The sequence below is a fragment of the Sorghum bicolor genome, chromosome 1 (genome assembly GCF_000003195.3).
Source record: "Sorghum bicolor cultivar BTx623 chromosome 1, Sorghum_bicolor_NCBIv3, whole genome shotgun sequence".
Taxonomy (NCBI): domain Eukaryota; kingdom Viridiplantae; phylum Streptophyta; class Magnoliopsida; order Poales; family Poaceae; genus Sorghum; species Sorghum bicolor.
In genome coordinates, this window is record NC_012870.2 from 63,296,021 (window position 1) to 63,312,755 (window position 16,735).

Sequence of the window (16,735 nt, forward strand, 5' to 3'; positions counted from 1 at the left end):
GAAGGGGGTTAAGAGATTAGCTACCTCGGGCGAAAGGGTAAATCATGACTCATGGGTAAAGATGTACAACCTCTGCAGAGTGTAAAACTGGTATACTAGCCGTGCTCACGGTTATGAGCGGCCTTGGGGGTTCTTGCTGCGCCGACAATGAGCTTATTAAGTTGTTATGTTAATTTGATTATCGTTTATGCTATGAGATTAATTATGCTTACACATGATCATGGGATTAATGGATTATTTATGCTTCCTTGACAATTGCTATTTAATTATGAACATGCTATCCACTATTAAAAGCTAAATGCAGTCAAACCAGTGTCAGCTATTTGAGCCTCATGAACCCCTGGTTATACTTGTTGAGTACGATATGTGCTCACTCTTGCAATTTCCCAACACCTCAGGGTATGATAATGAAGATGACTGGAATGAGGATTATCGGTATGAGTACTAGGTTTGGAGTCAACCAGTCAACAGTGTCCCTGTGTGGAGCTTCCGTCGAGAGCGTTGTTTACTTTATGCTATCATTTTTGTATGAGACTATGTGATTCAATATATATTCCGCTATGTAATAAACACTGCGATGGTACATTTGAGATTTGTCTACTTATGTGTGCGACTGTTTCTGGGGCACATATGAGTCTTTTATGCATCCTATTTTGTTCTTAAAATATGGGTGTGACACCTGTAAATCGCGAGACAAATCTTTTAAGCATAGCATGATTGGACAATGTTTGTCAAATAAAAACGAAGTGCTACAGTGTCAAAATTCAAAAAAAAAAACTGGATCTAAACAAGGCCTTACAACTTTAAAAATTTATAGATGTATATGATCTTTGTTTTGGATCGACAAACTAAACACTAGAAAAAAAATCAAAACATTTGGAAACAAACGGACAAATATGTGTCATGCCATTGCTGGTGGCGTGGCTCACACCTGACTCAGGACGGGTCAGCGTGTCTAGTTAATCACACCAATACATGTATCGTGATTGAGGTTATCATCTTTGGCATGACACAAGCCTATTTTCTGGAAATAGGAACATGCTCTTTTTAATATTGTAGTATTTTTTGGCTAATTTTTTTTTTTTTAAAAAAATCAAGAATTGTCGAGATGTTCGTTACTACTAGCAATCATGCTGTTTGGGAGTTCAGTGCTCGACGTTAATTGAAGCTCTGTATGCCCAGGAATGCAGGGCAACTGGGGCAAAGTAGTGTTGGTGTTTCTGACAGGCCAAAAAACACTGTCTGAAAACGTTAAACATATAGCTGACCAGAGGTAGTATTTTGGAATCCGATGTACTAGATAGGTTTGGACAGATCAAATGGAGCCGAGTGCACGCGAATGTGATTCCCATACCATACGAGAAATTGAAACGAGGGCCGTTGCTTGTGATCACGCACTCCGATGATCTGAAATCCCGCAGATGTATACGAATCTACATATGCATGTCGCCATCTTTATAATGGAGGCGGCACTTCTCATTAGTTCAGTCCAGGCACTATGGGGAGATCACGATCCGGCTACTCTACTCAAGCGAAGGAGCTATGCCCTGAACTTAATATATACTACTCCTACGAAGTGTAGCAAGCATCAGCATCTTGCTAGATAGACGCAGCTAAGCTTTTCTTCCTTTTCTTCTGGTTCTGGAGAAGCAGCAGAAGCAGACAGGATCATCACTCGTCAGGGTATGGAGAAGAGCACAAAATCGTGCTGTAAAAACAGATCAAACTCCCACTGCTAGTTACCACTTACCAACAGCATATATCTTGGTATTGGTAGTGGCAGGTAGGCGCCGATTCCTTTTCCCATTGAGATATCATTAATTCCTTAATCCATATTGGTATGTCTTGAGTAAAAAAAAATCAACTCTTAGATTAAAACTTTCTGAAGATTAGTAGCACATAAAAGTTTTGTGTTGTCAATACCTATAAAATTTCAGGTTTCAAAGGCTAAAGTTAAAAAAAAAGTTTGACCGTGGACAAATCTAAACTGACTCAAGTGTCTTGAGATTGAGAAGAGAGCACAAAACTTTCTATACTCAAGAAAGAAGAAAATAACCTTTTATGAAGCAAAGTTAACTCCAGACCTGCATAGCCTCTTCCATTTGCCACTCTCAGTGGAAGCTTTTGTCCAGTTGGGTCAGCTTCAAAGTATTATGCAAGAAACACACTTAACTGATCTTTCTGATATCTGGACCTACTCATGGGGATCTGCCACCTTCTCCTCAAGGAAGCTTACAGGCAATTGAGTGGTCACTGCAATATTCATCCTGCCTTCAAATGGCTTTGGAAGAGCTCTTGTCAGAATAAGCACCGTGTATTCTTCTGGTTGCTCATGAAAGATAGATTAAGCACTAGAGGTTTGCTCAGAAGAAGAAATATGGAGATGGAAGATTATAAGTGTGTCTTATGCAATGAACAAACAGAAGAGACAGTAGAACACCTTTTTATTAATTGTACCTTTGCACAGGACTGTTGGAGGTTAATAAACTTGAGTGTGGACCCAACAGCTAATCCTTTTCTAAATCTAGAACGCCTCAAGAATCAGCTCAACCAACCTTTCTTCATGGAAGTTATCATTCTGCTAAGCTGGGCTATCTGGATGACTAGAAACAATAAGATTTTCAAGCATGTCAATGCCTCGACACAGAGCTGCAAGAATTTGTTTCTCCTGGAAATGGATGCTCTTTTGCTGCGTGCCAAGAAAGCCTATTCACCAAGATTAGAAGATTGGATAAGTGCTATTCCTTAATTTTTTTAGATCATTGGTGGTGTACAACTGGTTCAGAATTTGTGGCTTGCTAGCTCTGAACTTCCTCTTTTCTTTCTTCTGACCTTTTCTTTTTTTGATCTGTATTTGTAATTGCTTTACAATTTTGCTTAATAAATTCCAGTAGGGGCCATCGCCCCTCCTGTTTCCTCAAAAAAAAAAATGGTTGGCTATTCACGGATTAGGTATACCCATGTTTTCCCCCTTTTGATCAATATCAACAGCGTACTTCATCTAACAATAAACCAAATTCCAGCTAGAGAATTATGACATAATCAAATCAAAATGAACAAAAATGTTGAATTGAATCGTACTCGCATAACTGAGGTTTATTACTCATTTTTGTATTTGCTATTTTATTTTCCGATTACTTATTCAGTTCGGCTTTTGAGACCGTGTCGTTGTCCTAAACAACTTTTTTTTACTCTGTACTTCTTTTACTATGGCCTTGTTTAGTTCCAAAAAATTTTGCAAAATTTTTCAGATTCCCCGTCAGATCGAATCTTTAGACATATGCATGGAGTATTAAATATAGACGAAAATAAAAACTAATTGCACAGTTTGGTCGGAATTGACGAGATGAATCTTTTGAGCCTAGTTAGTCTATGATTGGACAATATTTGTCAAATACAAACGAAAATGCTACCGTGTCGATTTTCCAAAAAAAATTTAGAACTAAACAAAGCCATGCATATGTCATAGAGGAATGGATTGTGGGACCCGTGTGCATCAGGTCGCGCCGGAAGAGGCATATGATGATACCGATGATTCGCCGTATCGCGGAGATCCGAATCCGATCGAGAGGAACCGCAGCAGTTAACCAGGCAGCCGGGCCGAACAAAACAGGCAAACGAGACCGCCCATGGATTTGAAAGTTGAAGGAACGAAGCCACAAATAATGGCCTTTGAACTGGGGAGGCTCCAGATCCAAATGCTGCCGTCTGTCCAGACTCCAAAGCTAGCCAGCCATGGTGCCACGCCGTGTTGCCGCGTTCGTTCGTCGCTGGTGTCGGTCTTTGCCGATGCGTGTACTTTACACACACGTACGCCTTTGGGCTTTTTTTTTTGGCTTCGATGGATCGGAGCGAGGGAGGCTAGCAGCCATGCATCAAGCATCAGCATGTGCATACGCTGGCCTGGCCTGTGTGTCCGTGTCGCGTCCAACTCTGGAACCCGCCAACAGCTCATGGATGAATGGGCGTGCCTGGTTACGCGGCCATGCATCCAACTTAATGAATGGTCGAGTCGATGCAAAAGTTTGGACGCCTGGCCGGCACGGCCGGTCTCAGACAGCTCGTTCAACCAAGCAAACAGCAGAGCGCGGGGAGCTCATTCAACCTAACCAATCATGCCCATATACAGATATGGGCCTTGCATTGTGTGGTGTTTGGTTACCTCTTACCCTGCTGCACCTGCAGGAGCAGCTAGGCCCAGTTCACCAGGTCCGAAAGGTGTTCATGAGCCTGGTTCCATACAAACAAACAATGGTGACCGTTTTCCCTGGGCCATGCTCTTGCCACGTGCCAGCAATTACTCACATAAAAAAATAATATTTTTACATAAATAGCAAATAGTAAATGGTATTACTATACTTTAAGAAATAATAAGATGGATTAAGAGCTATAAAAGAATAGCTTCACACCATGTTTTAAACCCAATTCCACTTTTCCGGTCGTTCAGAGTTTTCCTTCGCAGCGAACGATCCCACCCCGTCTTCTCTTTTTCTTTTCCGTTCCCACTTCCTTTTCTTTTCCCAGCAAACCATCCAACAACAAATGATAGAGCTTAACTCTCCCCCTTTTGTTGACGTCATGTTGAAAAAAGCAAAACATTTATTTCAAAATGTTATAACTTCTAAATAGTGTATCTATTTTTATTTACGGCTGCATCACTATGTTCTATGCGACGAGACGAACAAAACTAGACCCCACTTACATATGTTTCGAAGAATTTTATTTTATTAGTAATTTATGTGTATTATAGAATAACATATAATTTATAGGCTATAACTTATAAGAATAACTTATAACATATAACTTAGCATATTTCTACTAATATGTTGTGATACTAATTTGTACATTTAAGTTTTGAATATAACTTATACACCTAACTTTACATCTAAGCCATCCATCAAGTTATATAACTTATAAGTTTTAAATATAACTTATATATCTAACTTTACATAAGTTGTATTTCATATTTTTTGTGTTTCTAGAATTTAGTTTATTCATGTGTCTGTTAATGACTTTTGTGTTTGCAGTTTTGCCACAAGTTAATTAATTTGTTCCTTTCTGTTTAGTGACTTTTTATACATAAAAGGTGTTCTATAACTCTTAAGATTTTAAGTTTTTCGCATAAGTTATATTTTATAACTTTCATGGCATAAGTTATATGATGTAAGTTATTTTACATAAATTGGTAGCAGAAAAAATAAATCTTCGAAACATGTGCAAGTGGGGTCTAGTTTTGTTCGTCTTGTCGTGTAGAACACATCAGTGCAGACGAAATTAAAAAAAAGATACGTCGTTCTGAAGTTATAGTATTTTGAAATGAATATTTCTCTTTTTCTACAGTCATCCTTAAAAAAACGCGCATGAGTGTTGAAGTGTGGAAGAAGTGTTGCGCATGTACGGTTGGTTGCTAAAAAGGGAAAGGGGTGAGATTTTTTTTTCCAAATAAAGTATGTCTGAAATTGATCGTTCGATTTAATATGGGTGAACATCCGTAATTTAGTGAGGTCGTGTTTTAAATAGCGAGCTAAGGCTAAGGTGTTTAGCGTTTTATAAACCGTAATTAGCGTACTTTAGCAGCAAAATAGCGGCAAAATTGTACATGAACGCAAATAGCGGCACAATTTTTTTCAAGCTATAGTGGCAAAAATAGCGAGCTTTTTTTTTCATGGCTTCACATAATAAATATCGTGAAGCGAATGACATAAGTGAGAAATGAGTGCAAAGTTAATTAATAAAATACATAAATGATAGCCATGTGGTGAATATGATAAAAGAGATATAATTTGATGGATATCCCTTGGTCTCCCATATGAAGCTTGGTCATATAATGTAATACAGAATTCGGTTCTTATAATAATTGAAATGGCAAGCATGTGTGTTCAGTGAAGATGAGAAACTGGTGATTTTGCATATGCGATGGTCCCACTACATGAGGATTGCTAGTGTAGATTCAAGCAAAAGACAACAATACAAATAAAATGGTTCTCACTGTATGCTTAAATTTAAAGTTGATTTAAGATAAGATGTGAATTCATGACTTGATAGAGTGAAGATAGCAAGGAAAAAGATTCGAGAAACTAAGCGAAGGTGAAGGGCAAGTGGCAGCTTGGAGACCGATGGACCATGGCTAAAGTGAAGAAGTGAGTATTTGTATTGAGGGCCTATTTGGTACAACTTATAAGCTGCTTATTATGGCCAAATAAGCTGAAATCAACCGCCAAACGGTATGTTTTCTGCAACTTATTCTAGTCGCACTTATTATCATCACTTTCGTTTGTATTAAATTGCAGAAGTAGGATCAGACTAGCTTATTTTACTTTGTCAAGATATGCAAGGTCCTATTGACATGAATGATCAAATATTACTGAAATATTTGGAAACGTGACTTTTGGATGAAAAGTGTAGTCTTGATCGAATGGTTTGAGAAATCCACGACCATAGCTCAATGTGGTTTAGCTCTTGACAATGAAGGTGTTGAAAGCCCTCAAATAAGTGATGAAAATTGAGAAAGCTATAATATTTGAAGAATGACAAGCTCAAGTGGTAAAAATTGTGTATCTTCATTTTTTGAGTATAGGCTTGTTGTACTATCAAGAGTGATGCAACAATAAGTACTAGATGAGGTCTAGAAGTGCTCAAAATATCTAAGTGCAAAATCTGAGAGACTAATAGAATAGAGCTTAATTGAGTAGATGCTAGAAAAACGGCCTAGGTCGGTTTCCTAAACCGGCTAGGCCCCATTTTGGTATTTTGAATAGGTAACGATTAGTTCTGAGTTAACTTGCTCAGGCCAATTTTGACTGAAAAAAGCCCCCAACGAATAGTTTTTGTGGAAGGGCTATTTATACCTCCTTTCACTAACCTTGGAAGGTTGTTGATGCATTCTTGAGTTGTCTAATTAGAAAAGAGAACTCTCAATTCACCATTTATGGGATTTTTGTGATATTTGTCATATCCATTGAATGGAGAGTTAGTCTTGCCTTTGTGAGCTTGTGTGAGCATGAGAGAGGCAAGCATAGTGAGCTCTTTTCCTTGAGAGCGCCAAGTCCATAGTAAAGCATTTACTACTCATGGGGAATTGCTCGTAGATGGCTAGGCATCACCAGGGAGCACCCATGTTTGTGGAGAATCACAGGAAGTTTGTGTAGGCTATGATCTTGTTCCAGAAGAGAAAAGATCAACTTGCGGTATTGGAGCATGGAAAGTGGTTAAAAGGAACCCAGCTAGAGCTTGGGCGCAGGTGGTCGTTCTTGACTTCAATAACTGAAGTGTAGGATCCAAACTCCAAAAAATAGTTCTTGCGTGTTCTTGTTTGGTTTGTCTTGCATTCATATTTGTATTGCATTTATTTCATATATTTAAGTTTTCGCTTTGTGTCTCTTAGGTTGTGCGTGCTTGTAGATATAGGGATGTTTTTACATAAGTTGAAGAACACCCAAGAGGCCACACAACACCTAGGATTGAAGTGGGGTGGAAAGAGCAAAAACTTCTTATGTGTGCAGGTTGCGAGGAAAACTGGCCTAGTCTTTTGTGTTGTTTTAGTTATATTTTGTAGGATAAATATTTGGAGCCTATTCATACCCCTCTAGTCATTGAATCGGTCCTTTCAGTGCGCTAACACGCCATAGGAGGAAACAATTCCTAGGCCTCACTTTGTATTGTTTGTTGGATTCCAACAAGAGTCAGGATATACGAGGATTCAGACAATATATAAGAACCCATGGTGATCACCTTTCAGTTGGAGAACAATATTAATCAGGATCGGTGTAATTTCTATGCTAGTATTGGGGGGAGCTGTACACGAAAGGCAAGGAACTGGTTTGTAACTCGTGTTTAGGGAAGAACAGTCGCAGGAGAGGGAGCCGGTCTATTGGTCACCAGTGGAGCTGTGTTGGATGAAGATAAATGTAGACTAGGATTTCAATAGCCAACTCAGGGCAGTCGAGTAGAGCTCTCATCCTAGCATTTTCTTAGCAATGGAGTGGATGCTAAGGAGGTCGAGGCCTTGGCTTCGAGAGGGAGGGCATGCTTCTTGCAATGGTGAGTGGTGCTTGAGACGAACACAAGTGCTATATATAGCAAGTTGCTCAACAAGATTGAGGAGGGGGGAAGATGAAAACTGAAGTTCATACTAGAGGAGACCATAGAAGTGGGAGATATACCATAGTGAAGCATTATCCACACAAAAAGCGAGTGTAGCTTGGAAGCATATGAGTTAGTTTGCCTAGCTAGCGAAGCGAACCAAATATTCAGTATGACATCGGCATATGTCGAGCAATTACTACTCCAGATTTTAAATTCTGAGTAATATCTGAAGCTCTCTTTTTTCTTGAGAAAAAAAAGCTAATGCGTTGCCTGCGTGCTGAGTTTGTTTGGTGCCTTGGTCTCTATATCTCGGGTAAATGGTAGGAGATAGAGACAAATGCTCCTTGTTTCTTTCTTGGGACATACTCTCTGTGTCCTAGATAAGTTTGTTCTAGAATTTAAAAGGTATGGCAGATGTTTTAATTCTTGATAATAGATTGTGTCCACACAGCAACTTGAGATTACGGTATACGTACATCCATAGTATTCACTTTAATGAGAGATATATACCTTAATTAGCATGGTTCACCTTTGATAATTAGGAGTATATATAAGTAATTTCTGTTGAGCGCTAAGCTAGTCTACTGTAAAAGAAAAACTCTTAAAACGTAATTTTTTAGACCGAGGGAGTGTAATCCGTTTCTGTGAGCTCACGTGCGGTGTCTATTCACTCCTTACGAGCGCGCAGTACTGAAACTGTGGCCTTGTTTAGTTTAAAAAAAATTTGTAAAATATTTTAGATTCTTCGTCACATTAAAATTTTAGACGCATGCATGAAGTATTAAATATAGAAGAAATTAAAAACTAATTGCACAGTTTGGACGAAATTGACGAGACGAATCTTTTGAGTCTGGTTAGTACATGATTGGATAATATTTGTTAAATACAAACGAAAGTAGCACTATTTCTATTTTGTAAAAAAATTTAGAACTAACAAGGCCTGTATCACGATCAGAGCGCATTTTGTGCTGGGTTCGGCGTGCCACCCTCGGATGCTGGACCTGGACGTGGACGGTTGTGGGGATGCGACAGTAAATTTGCCAGTAGTGTTACAGATAAATTAACAATATTTAACTCATCAGCGCGTGTAACTGACTTGAGCACTACTCCGTACTCCGTACTGTATAATCCAACGCCGTACAGATCTCCACATGCACGCACGGGCCATACCATTTCCCTCGTGCCCACCAAGGCCTTGTTTAGTTCCGAAAACTGAAAAGTTTTCGGAACTGTAGCACTTTCGTTTGTTTGTGGTAAATATTGTCCAATCATAGACTAACTAGGCTCAAAAGATTCGTCTCATGATTTACAGTTAAACTGTGTGATTAGTTTTTATTTTCGTCTATATTTAATGCTTCATGCATGAGCCGCAAGATTCGATGTGACAGGGAATCTTGAAAACTTTTTGGATTTCGGGGTGAACTAAACAAGGCCCAACCTTTGTTACCTCCTGCCTTTGTGCCCTTGGAATATACCGTGCAACGCTCTTCCAACAGGAGCATATTCTCCAACCATAAAATTGAAAACTTACCGTGACTTCTACATGGAGCAATTTGATGTTTCAATATTTATGTTATTCTCCCTCTATTTAAAAAGAATATAATTCTAGCATTTTGTTCAGATTCAGAGTTAGAATTACATTCCTTTTAGGACGGACAAAATGTAGGCAAAAATTGGACAGAATATTGGTGACCGCGATAGCCAAAAATTGTTGCTAAAAATGTAGGCATCTATATATGTGTTCAAGATGTTCTTCTACCTACTGATTGAGACTTGAGATCTTGAAATAGGGCCTATTATTGTCCTTGGATGTAGCAAGGTAAATGACATGAGAGATATGATGATCAAAACTAATATACCAATGCTAACATAGTGCATTGCGCGATAGATATTTTTTCTATCGACTTGTGATGCATGAACTCGTTCGGTACAACTTCAAGTCCTAATTAACTCGATCCATTTCAAATATCAAGCTTATTAGACTAAAACATATAGTAGTTTTAATCTTTATTTTTAATCTAAAATAAAAACACGATGACACTTGTAGGCATCTTTGGTTTACCCTGGGATGGATCTCCACCCAGGGCTAGGGTGACTCTAAGCCTCTAGCATCGGTCCAATCCATGAAAACTCTGGCCTAGAAGGTCCAGCTCCTTGAACTGATATTGTTAATCATGTACCTCCGCCAAACAATTTGGCAATAGATTGGACTTTACTCCTCACTATTAGAGCAAGTACAATAATAGGTTTATAGCTAAGCTAATGCTGATGTGGAGGAGAGAAGAGTGGAGGAGATGATAGCTTGGCTCTCATGTAAGCACCAAGTTGCGCACAGATGCATAGGTAGTGGTGGGCTCAAATAACAAGGCTCAAATATGATACAAGTTACTGTATAACTTAACTCTAACTACTTAGCTTATAGCCAAACATTTAGCTCTATTATTGACCCGGTCTTGCGGAAAACATGCACTCAGCACCCAAACCACCTACAGGGAGACACACAGTGCCAGTGAGCCAGTCTCGCTCACCAACCGGCGTTTTTTTTCCCTCCTTGCGGATCGAGGAGTTTTGTGAGCAAGATCACACAGTGCCAAATGCTGGTCCTATCCATTGTAGCTCGCGATGCGGTCCTAGCCTGCCACAGGTCTGGTCGTTAGCCGGGCGTGGCAGTCAGTCACACCTCACTCACCGTACTCTCCAGCCCTTCATTTGATCGTGAAATCCTAGCGGCGAATGCCAGCCGCTCGCTTGGCCGCGGCCCCCCGGCCCTGATATTTTTGCTTGGCCTGTCGGTGCGCACTGCATCTGTGCTCGATCGGTGCTCTCATCATATTCCCTTCCCATCCCAGTGTTCTTCAGCTCCCTCCCTGCATCCTGCAAATTCTCTCTCAACTGCAGAACTGCTGCACTCACCTTACGTTGCGTAATACTGTAGGTCACAATTCAGCACAGCGCCATCACACGGAGAAAAAATTTCCCTTCCTTTTGTTTGGATGCAGAAATTGACAATGACTAGCTACTCTCATCGCCAGTCAAGTGCGCTTGACGTTTCAGCCAGGAGATAGTATAGTTTGTTTTTACAGATGCTACAAGGATTTGCTGAGGTATTAGGCGATGATGAGATCGATGCTACTTTAATTTTGTCGCCAGTTATAAGTGGGTGTCATTATATTATATATAACCCTCTATAGGTTTGTCAATTTGGTGCCGTCCCTGCAGGTGGAAGCAGATGCCACGCGAATATGCCCTCTCCCATCCACCATCCATCCATGGCGCCATTCCCTGCGTAACTCTCAGATAGCGCCGGACGGTTAAGACAATTCACCTGGTTATGTATCTTGTCATGCATATTCCATATAGATATAGTAGTAGTTACTAGTGTGTGTTTTTTTCTCTCTCGCATACATAAAAGATTTATGAATTATTGTAATTAAGGTAGAAGAGTTTATTACAAAAGACGCGCTGCTCTCGAGCATCCTAGGAGGTCTATATAGAATTATAGTTACAGGTTGGGACTATACTATCTTACAGATTTAAGTTTTAGTAGTATACAAAAAGTAGATAACCAAGATGTGGACGGCAATGCAACTTAATATGTCATCAATCCATAAAGTAATATGCACAATGTCTTGTATTACGTTTACCCAGCTTGTATATATTTCAATCCTTTCGAGCAAGGAATCAAAGGGTAGATCAACATGCTTGATGACTGCGCCTAATATGGCCAAACAAGTCTTCAGTTTTTCCCTCTAGAGTCTTGATTTCCATGGCCAGGCCAGCAGGGAAGAGCCTAGCCCTAGCAAGCTAGTGGATAAGGATGGACAGTCAGCATGCAAGAAAACATCCAGTAAACAAAAAAAAACTGCTAATAACGTCAGATCTGTTGGGTCTGTTTTTTTCCAAAGGGAAGGTAGAAAAAACGGACCAATGCTTGCTGCTTGGTGAAGGGGACCAATCTGTCTGGTTGTTGTGCACTACCTAGGTACTCCATATGTTGTCTTAATCACTCAAACAAAAACCATTTATTGCATTGCGTTGCATAAACACTGGTACTACTACACTGTTAGCTAGCTAGCAAAGATGACAGTACAACATTACTTCCTTTCTCCTTGGTGGTGGTTCAGATCTACCATCTGCTCACCAACAGAAAGAGATGTGCCATCTAGCTAGCTTTCAATAATTATTAGTTAACTCTTCTAAACCTAACAAAGGACGGTGTTTGTATATCATGGCCTGAATTAGCAGAAATCGAGCTATCAGCTGTTAACTGGTCCTAGCCCTTCAGTTGTGCTGCATTGGGGACATCCAGCAGAGGAAACACACTTTAGGAAGCAAGATAACTGCGCATGGGGTACTATACGTCCTAACTGGTCCACTCTCACTCCTACTAAGACCCTCTTGCTTGTGCTGCTCCCTCCTTTTTAGATCTAGATGTCAATTAGTTGGTGGTTTAGGAGCAATACAATGAAGGTTTCTGTTAGATCGAAGCAAGTCAGCTATAATTCAATCATGAATTAATGGTGGCCCCCAAGCTTTACGGCACAAGACATTTTACTCAATCGGTTCCTTGAAATTAAAGTTATCCTCTTCGAATCATTTGATTGGAAAATGAAATACATATGCAACGGATTTGCACATGAATGCGAAGCAAAAATCTAGTTCATGGCAGAGAGACGAGAAGAAAAAGAGGGACAATGTTTCCATGACGGACATAGTTAATATATGTGGTTGAAATAACGTCACTTAATTTGTTATTCACAGTGTTTAGTTTGGATCATTGCAGAAGGATTATATGTTTAGTAGTGCCCGAATAAAAAACGTTTTTGTGGGTGCTATTGAAGAGGACATACTGGCTTCGGCTTTAGGCTCAGTTGCAGCGCCACATTGATGATTAAAAGCATAGGCGGATTCATCACTAAAGTGAGCCAGGGCGGCCGTCCTAGGTTCTTTTGGGGTTGATCTCACACTCTATAGAAATTTTAAACATTAGTACAAAATAAAAAGAGGCTCCTAGAGTATTCGACGGAGGTTGAAGACAACTTAGACGTCTTGGACCATCATGTGTGGTTCAGCCCATATAGAAAATCATAGCCCACAAAGCGCAATAAGAATACGATCGGCTTTTCTCACGTTTCTCGTTATTCTCGACTTCTGACTTTCTGGTCGTCTCTCTCGCTAATTCACAAACTTGCAGAACCTAAGAACCTGCGCCGGGCTGCAGGTATCTTCATTTTTTATTTGCCCTTTTCACATAGTTAATTGTTTAAATTTTGATTAAGGATGAATCATCGAATGATTTGGTGAAGTCAGTTTAGAACTATTAGTATTAGTTGTTTAAAACTTGTTTAGAACTATTAATTTAAAAGGAATGGTTGGATAGACGTGCCAACTTTTATATCAAGAACCATCAACCGCACCATGTTGCCTCTTAAAACCAAACTCTATTGGGATCATATAGATGGCTATATATCTCCATGAATGCGGTTGATCCCAATAGACTTTGGGATCATATAATCTGGCATCTCCATGACTTTGCAGTCTCTACCCTCACTATCAGACCTGAATGCCAGAGATGCCAGATTTTATTGTAGAACAGAACAAAAGAAGAAGTTGAGATCACCATAATAAAACCAACCAACTGCTTCTTTAAGGGCACCAAATACTAAGATATGAAGAAGATCATCAATATATAGATCTGACAAACCAAACTCTCACTAGCCCTTCATCGACACCAGACCAAACATCATCGAGATAGGAGGAGGTCAGAGAGATTACTCTAGAGTACGATCATCGCTACCACCTCCTCATGATGACACAAGAAACCAAACCCTAGATCAACAAAGATCAGAAAACCTAACTAAAACTGAGAAGACGAGATCAGTCTCCACTCTTCTATCCACCCACGAGGTCCCCAAATAGGAGAGAGAAAGGAGGAGGACCGAGGCGGCAATGACGGTTGGGATATCACACTCCCAAAAGCATGCATGCTTCTCGGATATTATTATTTAAGCTAGTAAATAAATGTTCTCTTTCGTTCTAAATTATAAGTTGTTTTAATTTTTTTGATACATCTATTTTACTATGCCATTTAATATTGTATTATAATATATCTAGATACATAGTAAAATAGATGAACAAAAAAGTCAAAGTGACTTATATTTGGAACGGAGTGAGTAGAACCAAATGCTTTTCTAACCGCTTGAGTTTTAATTAACCATGGACCCTTATTGCACTGGGTCCATTGACCATAAGACAAAAAATGTACTACAACCACTCATTAACTTCAAACACATCCAATGAAGCTAGAGTGAATCTTTTGATGATCTTTAAGAACTGACAATAGTGTGAGTCGTTATCACCTGAATGGTTAGTGATGTTAGTATTTTAGTTAACAAAGCAAATAATGGATGCTTTTATGGCAAAGGCTAATTCACTCCAATCGGGGCAGATCAAATGTTGGAACAACTTAGCTGCTAAACACTAATACTAATATAAGAACATTTATCTAAGTGGCACCTTCCAATAAAAGGATGTATAATCAAGGTTATTTGTATACCGAATTGATAATATCCTGTGGAATTAGGGTTATGCATTAGAACCATAAACCTTACCTAAAGCTTGAGGGTGAAAAAGGCAAAACTAAACATCATTGAGCCTGTCTGTGGTTTCCAGGTGAAGATCATACAGGTCCCAAAGAGTCCTAAGAGGATTGGGGCATCTATGAGGAGCAGTAATGATTCTGAAAGAAACAGAAAACTATTAGGAGACAAGCATGACAAATGACTTCAGCATGGATAGGGATGTACACATTTATGTGTGTTGTGCAAACATACACGGTAATTAACATATTGTTCCATCCTTTTCTCAAAGATGGCAGGTAATGAAGCATTATCACAAAGTGAAAAAATACTAGATTGGTAGTAGATTTAGCGATTGTTGGAGCAGTTGTTTGCAACATGACATTTCACTACCGAACATACGTTAGCTATATTTTAGTTTTAACCATAATAATTACTATATCATTTTTGTTTCCCAAGAAATAACTTTGACTAATTTTATATTAAAAAATATTAATATTTCTAGTACATAATTAGTGTTATTAGATAGATCATTGAATTTATTTTATAATAAATTTATTTTGAGATACAATGCTATATGTATTTTAATTTCTATAAATCTAATTAAATTTATGATACGGAAACAAAAAACGACAATTATTTTGGACGGAAACAACAAAATATTTGGACCACGATGGGACCATACATGCACTTAATTGGGATATACAGTTAGATCGGAGTGTTTCTATATTATGGCACATAGATAAACTAGGTTGGTTATGTAGATTCAGAATTATTTATTTATCAGCAAAAAGTGTGTGATTTTTCCTAACACATTTACTAAGTAATTAGTACTAATTACTTACTCCCTCCGTCCACAAGTAAATACATGTCTCGCTTCTCGAGGAATCAAACTTTTTAAGTTTGACTAGAAATATACCAAATAATATTAACATTTATATCTGCAAACAACTATATTATAAAAATATATTTTATGCTCAATCTAATGATATATTACATATGATAAATATTAGTATATTTTTATATATATTTCATCAAACTTAAAAAGGTTTTACTCTTCGGGAAACAAGATGTGCATTTATCTGTGGACGGAGAGAGTACCTTCTTTTGGTAATGTGACAACTCACAGTTGGTGCTACATCAACATCAAGGACTTCAACTGTCATCCAAAAAAACAACCATATAGAACCATTCGACTGATTTATAAATAAACTTCTTAGAAAAGAAACAAACGAGGACAACGCGACATATATATAACCTAGTATATATGCTATGTGTGTGCGCTCTGACCCTCATGCAAACAACTACTACATTGTGATCTTTTGTTTGGAAGTATTACTACGTACAACCCTGCAAGTTTAAAAATAATATTAGAACCAACAGGCAAACATTTTACGTATTCAGCTACCAGATTATCTAAACGAGCAGCTGCGTTTCACGTAGTACATAGGAACAAACGCTTTGTCATAATATTTTACAAATAATAGAATGCCAAAATGCAATCAAATTGACATGATTCACACACATAACGGCCCCTTTTTTTTGGTATACCATGAGTTTGACTAACCTGCGACAGTGATCGAGATGCTTGTTGATACTTGGTGATCTAGCGGCCTATTTGGTTCTCTGGCCAAGACCAAAAGCTTTACTAGACAAAAAAGTGTTGGTTTAATTTGACCAAATCTTTTTGCCATTTGTTTCCATCAGAAATGTGCATGGTAATCAATGGGCCAGCAAATTGGTGTGATGTGCTAAAAGTTGGGCGTCACCTCCAAGCCATCAAGTGGCAAATATTTGTGGACGAACTTCACATGACAAAATGAACTTGGACCTTTGCGGCCACGCAGCGGTAAAAAAAAAAACCTTGTACTTCGATATTTTTTCGAAGAAATTTGCATCAAGATGATTATAAAACACATGTATTTCCATATTTTTGATAAGGGAAGAAGTTTGCTTTAAGATGATGTTATAATCATACTAAGACTACTAACCCTGATCTTTTCATAACTAGGGGACACAAAACTAGAAATAACTAAGAAACCGAAAATAGCTTGATACCAGATATCATGTCC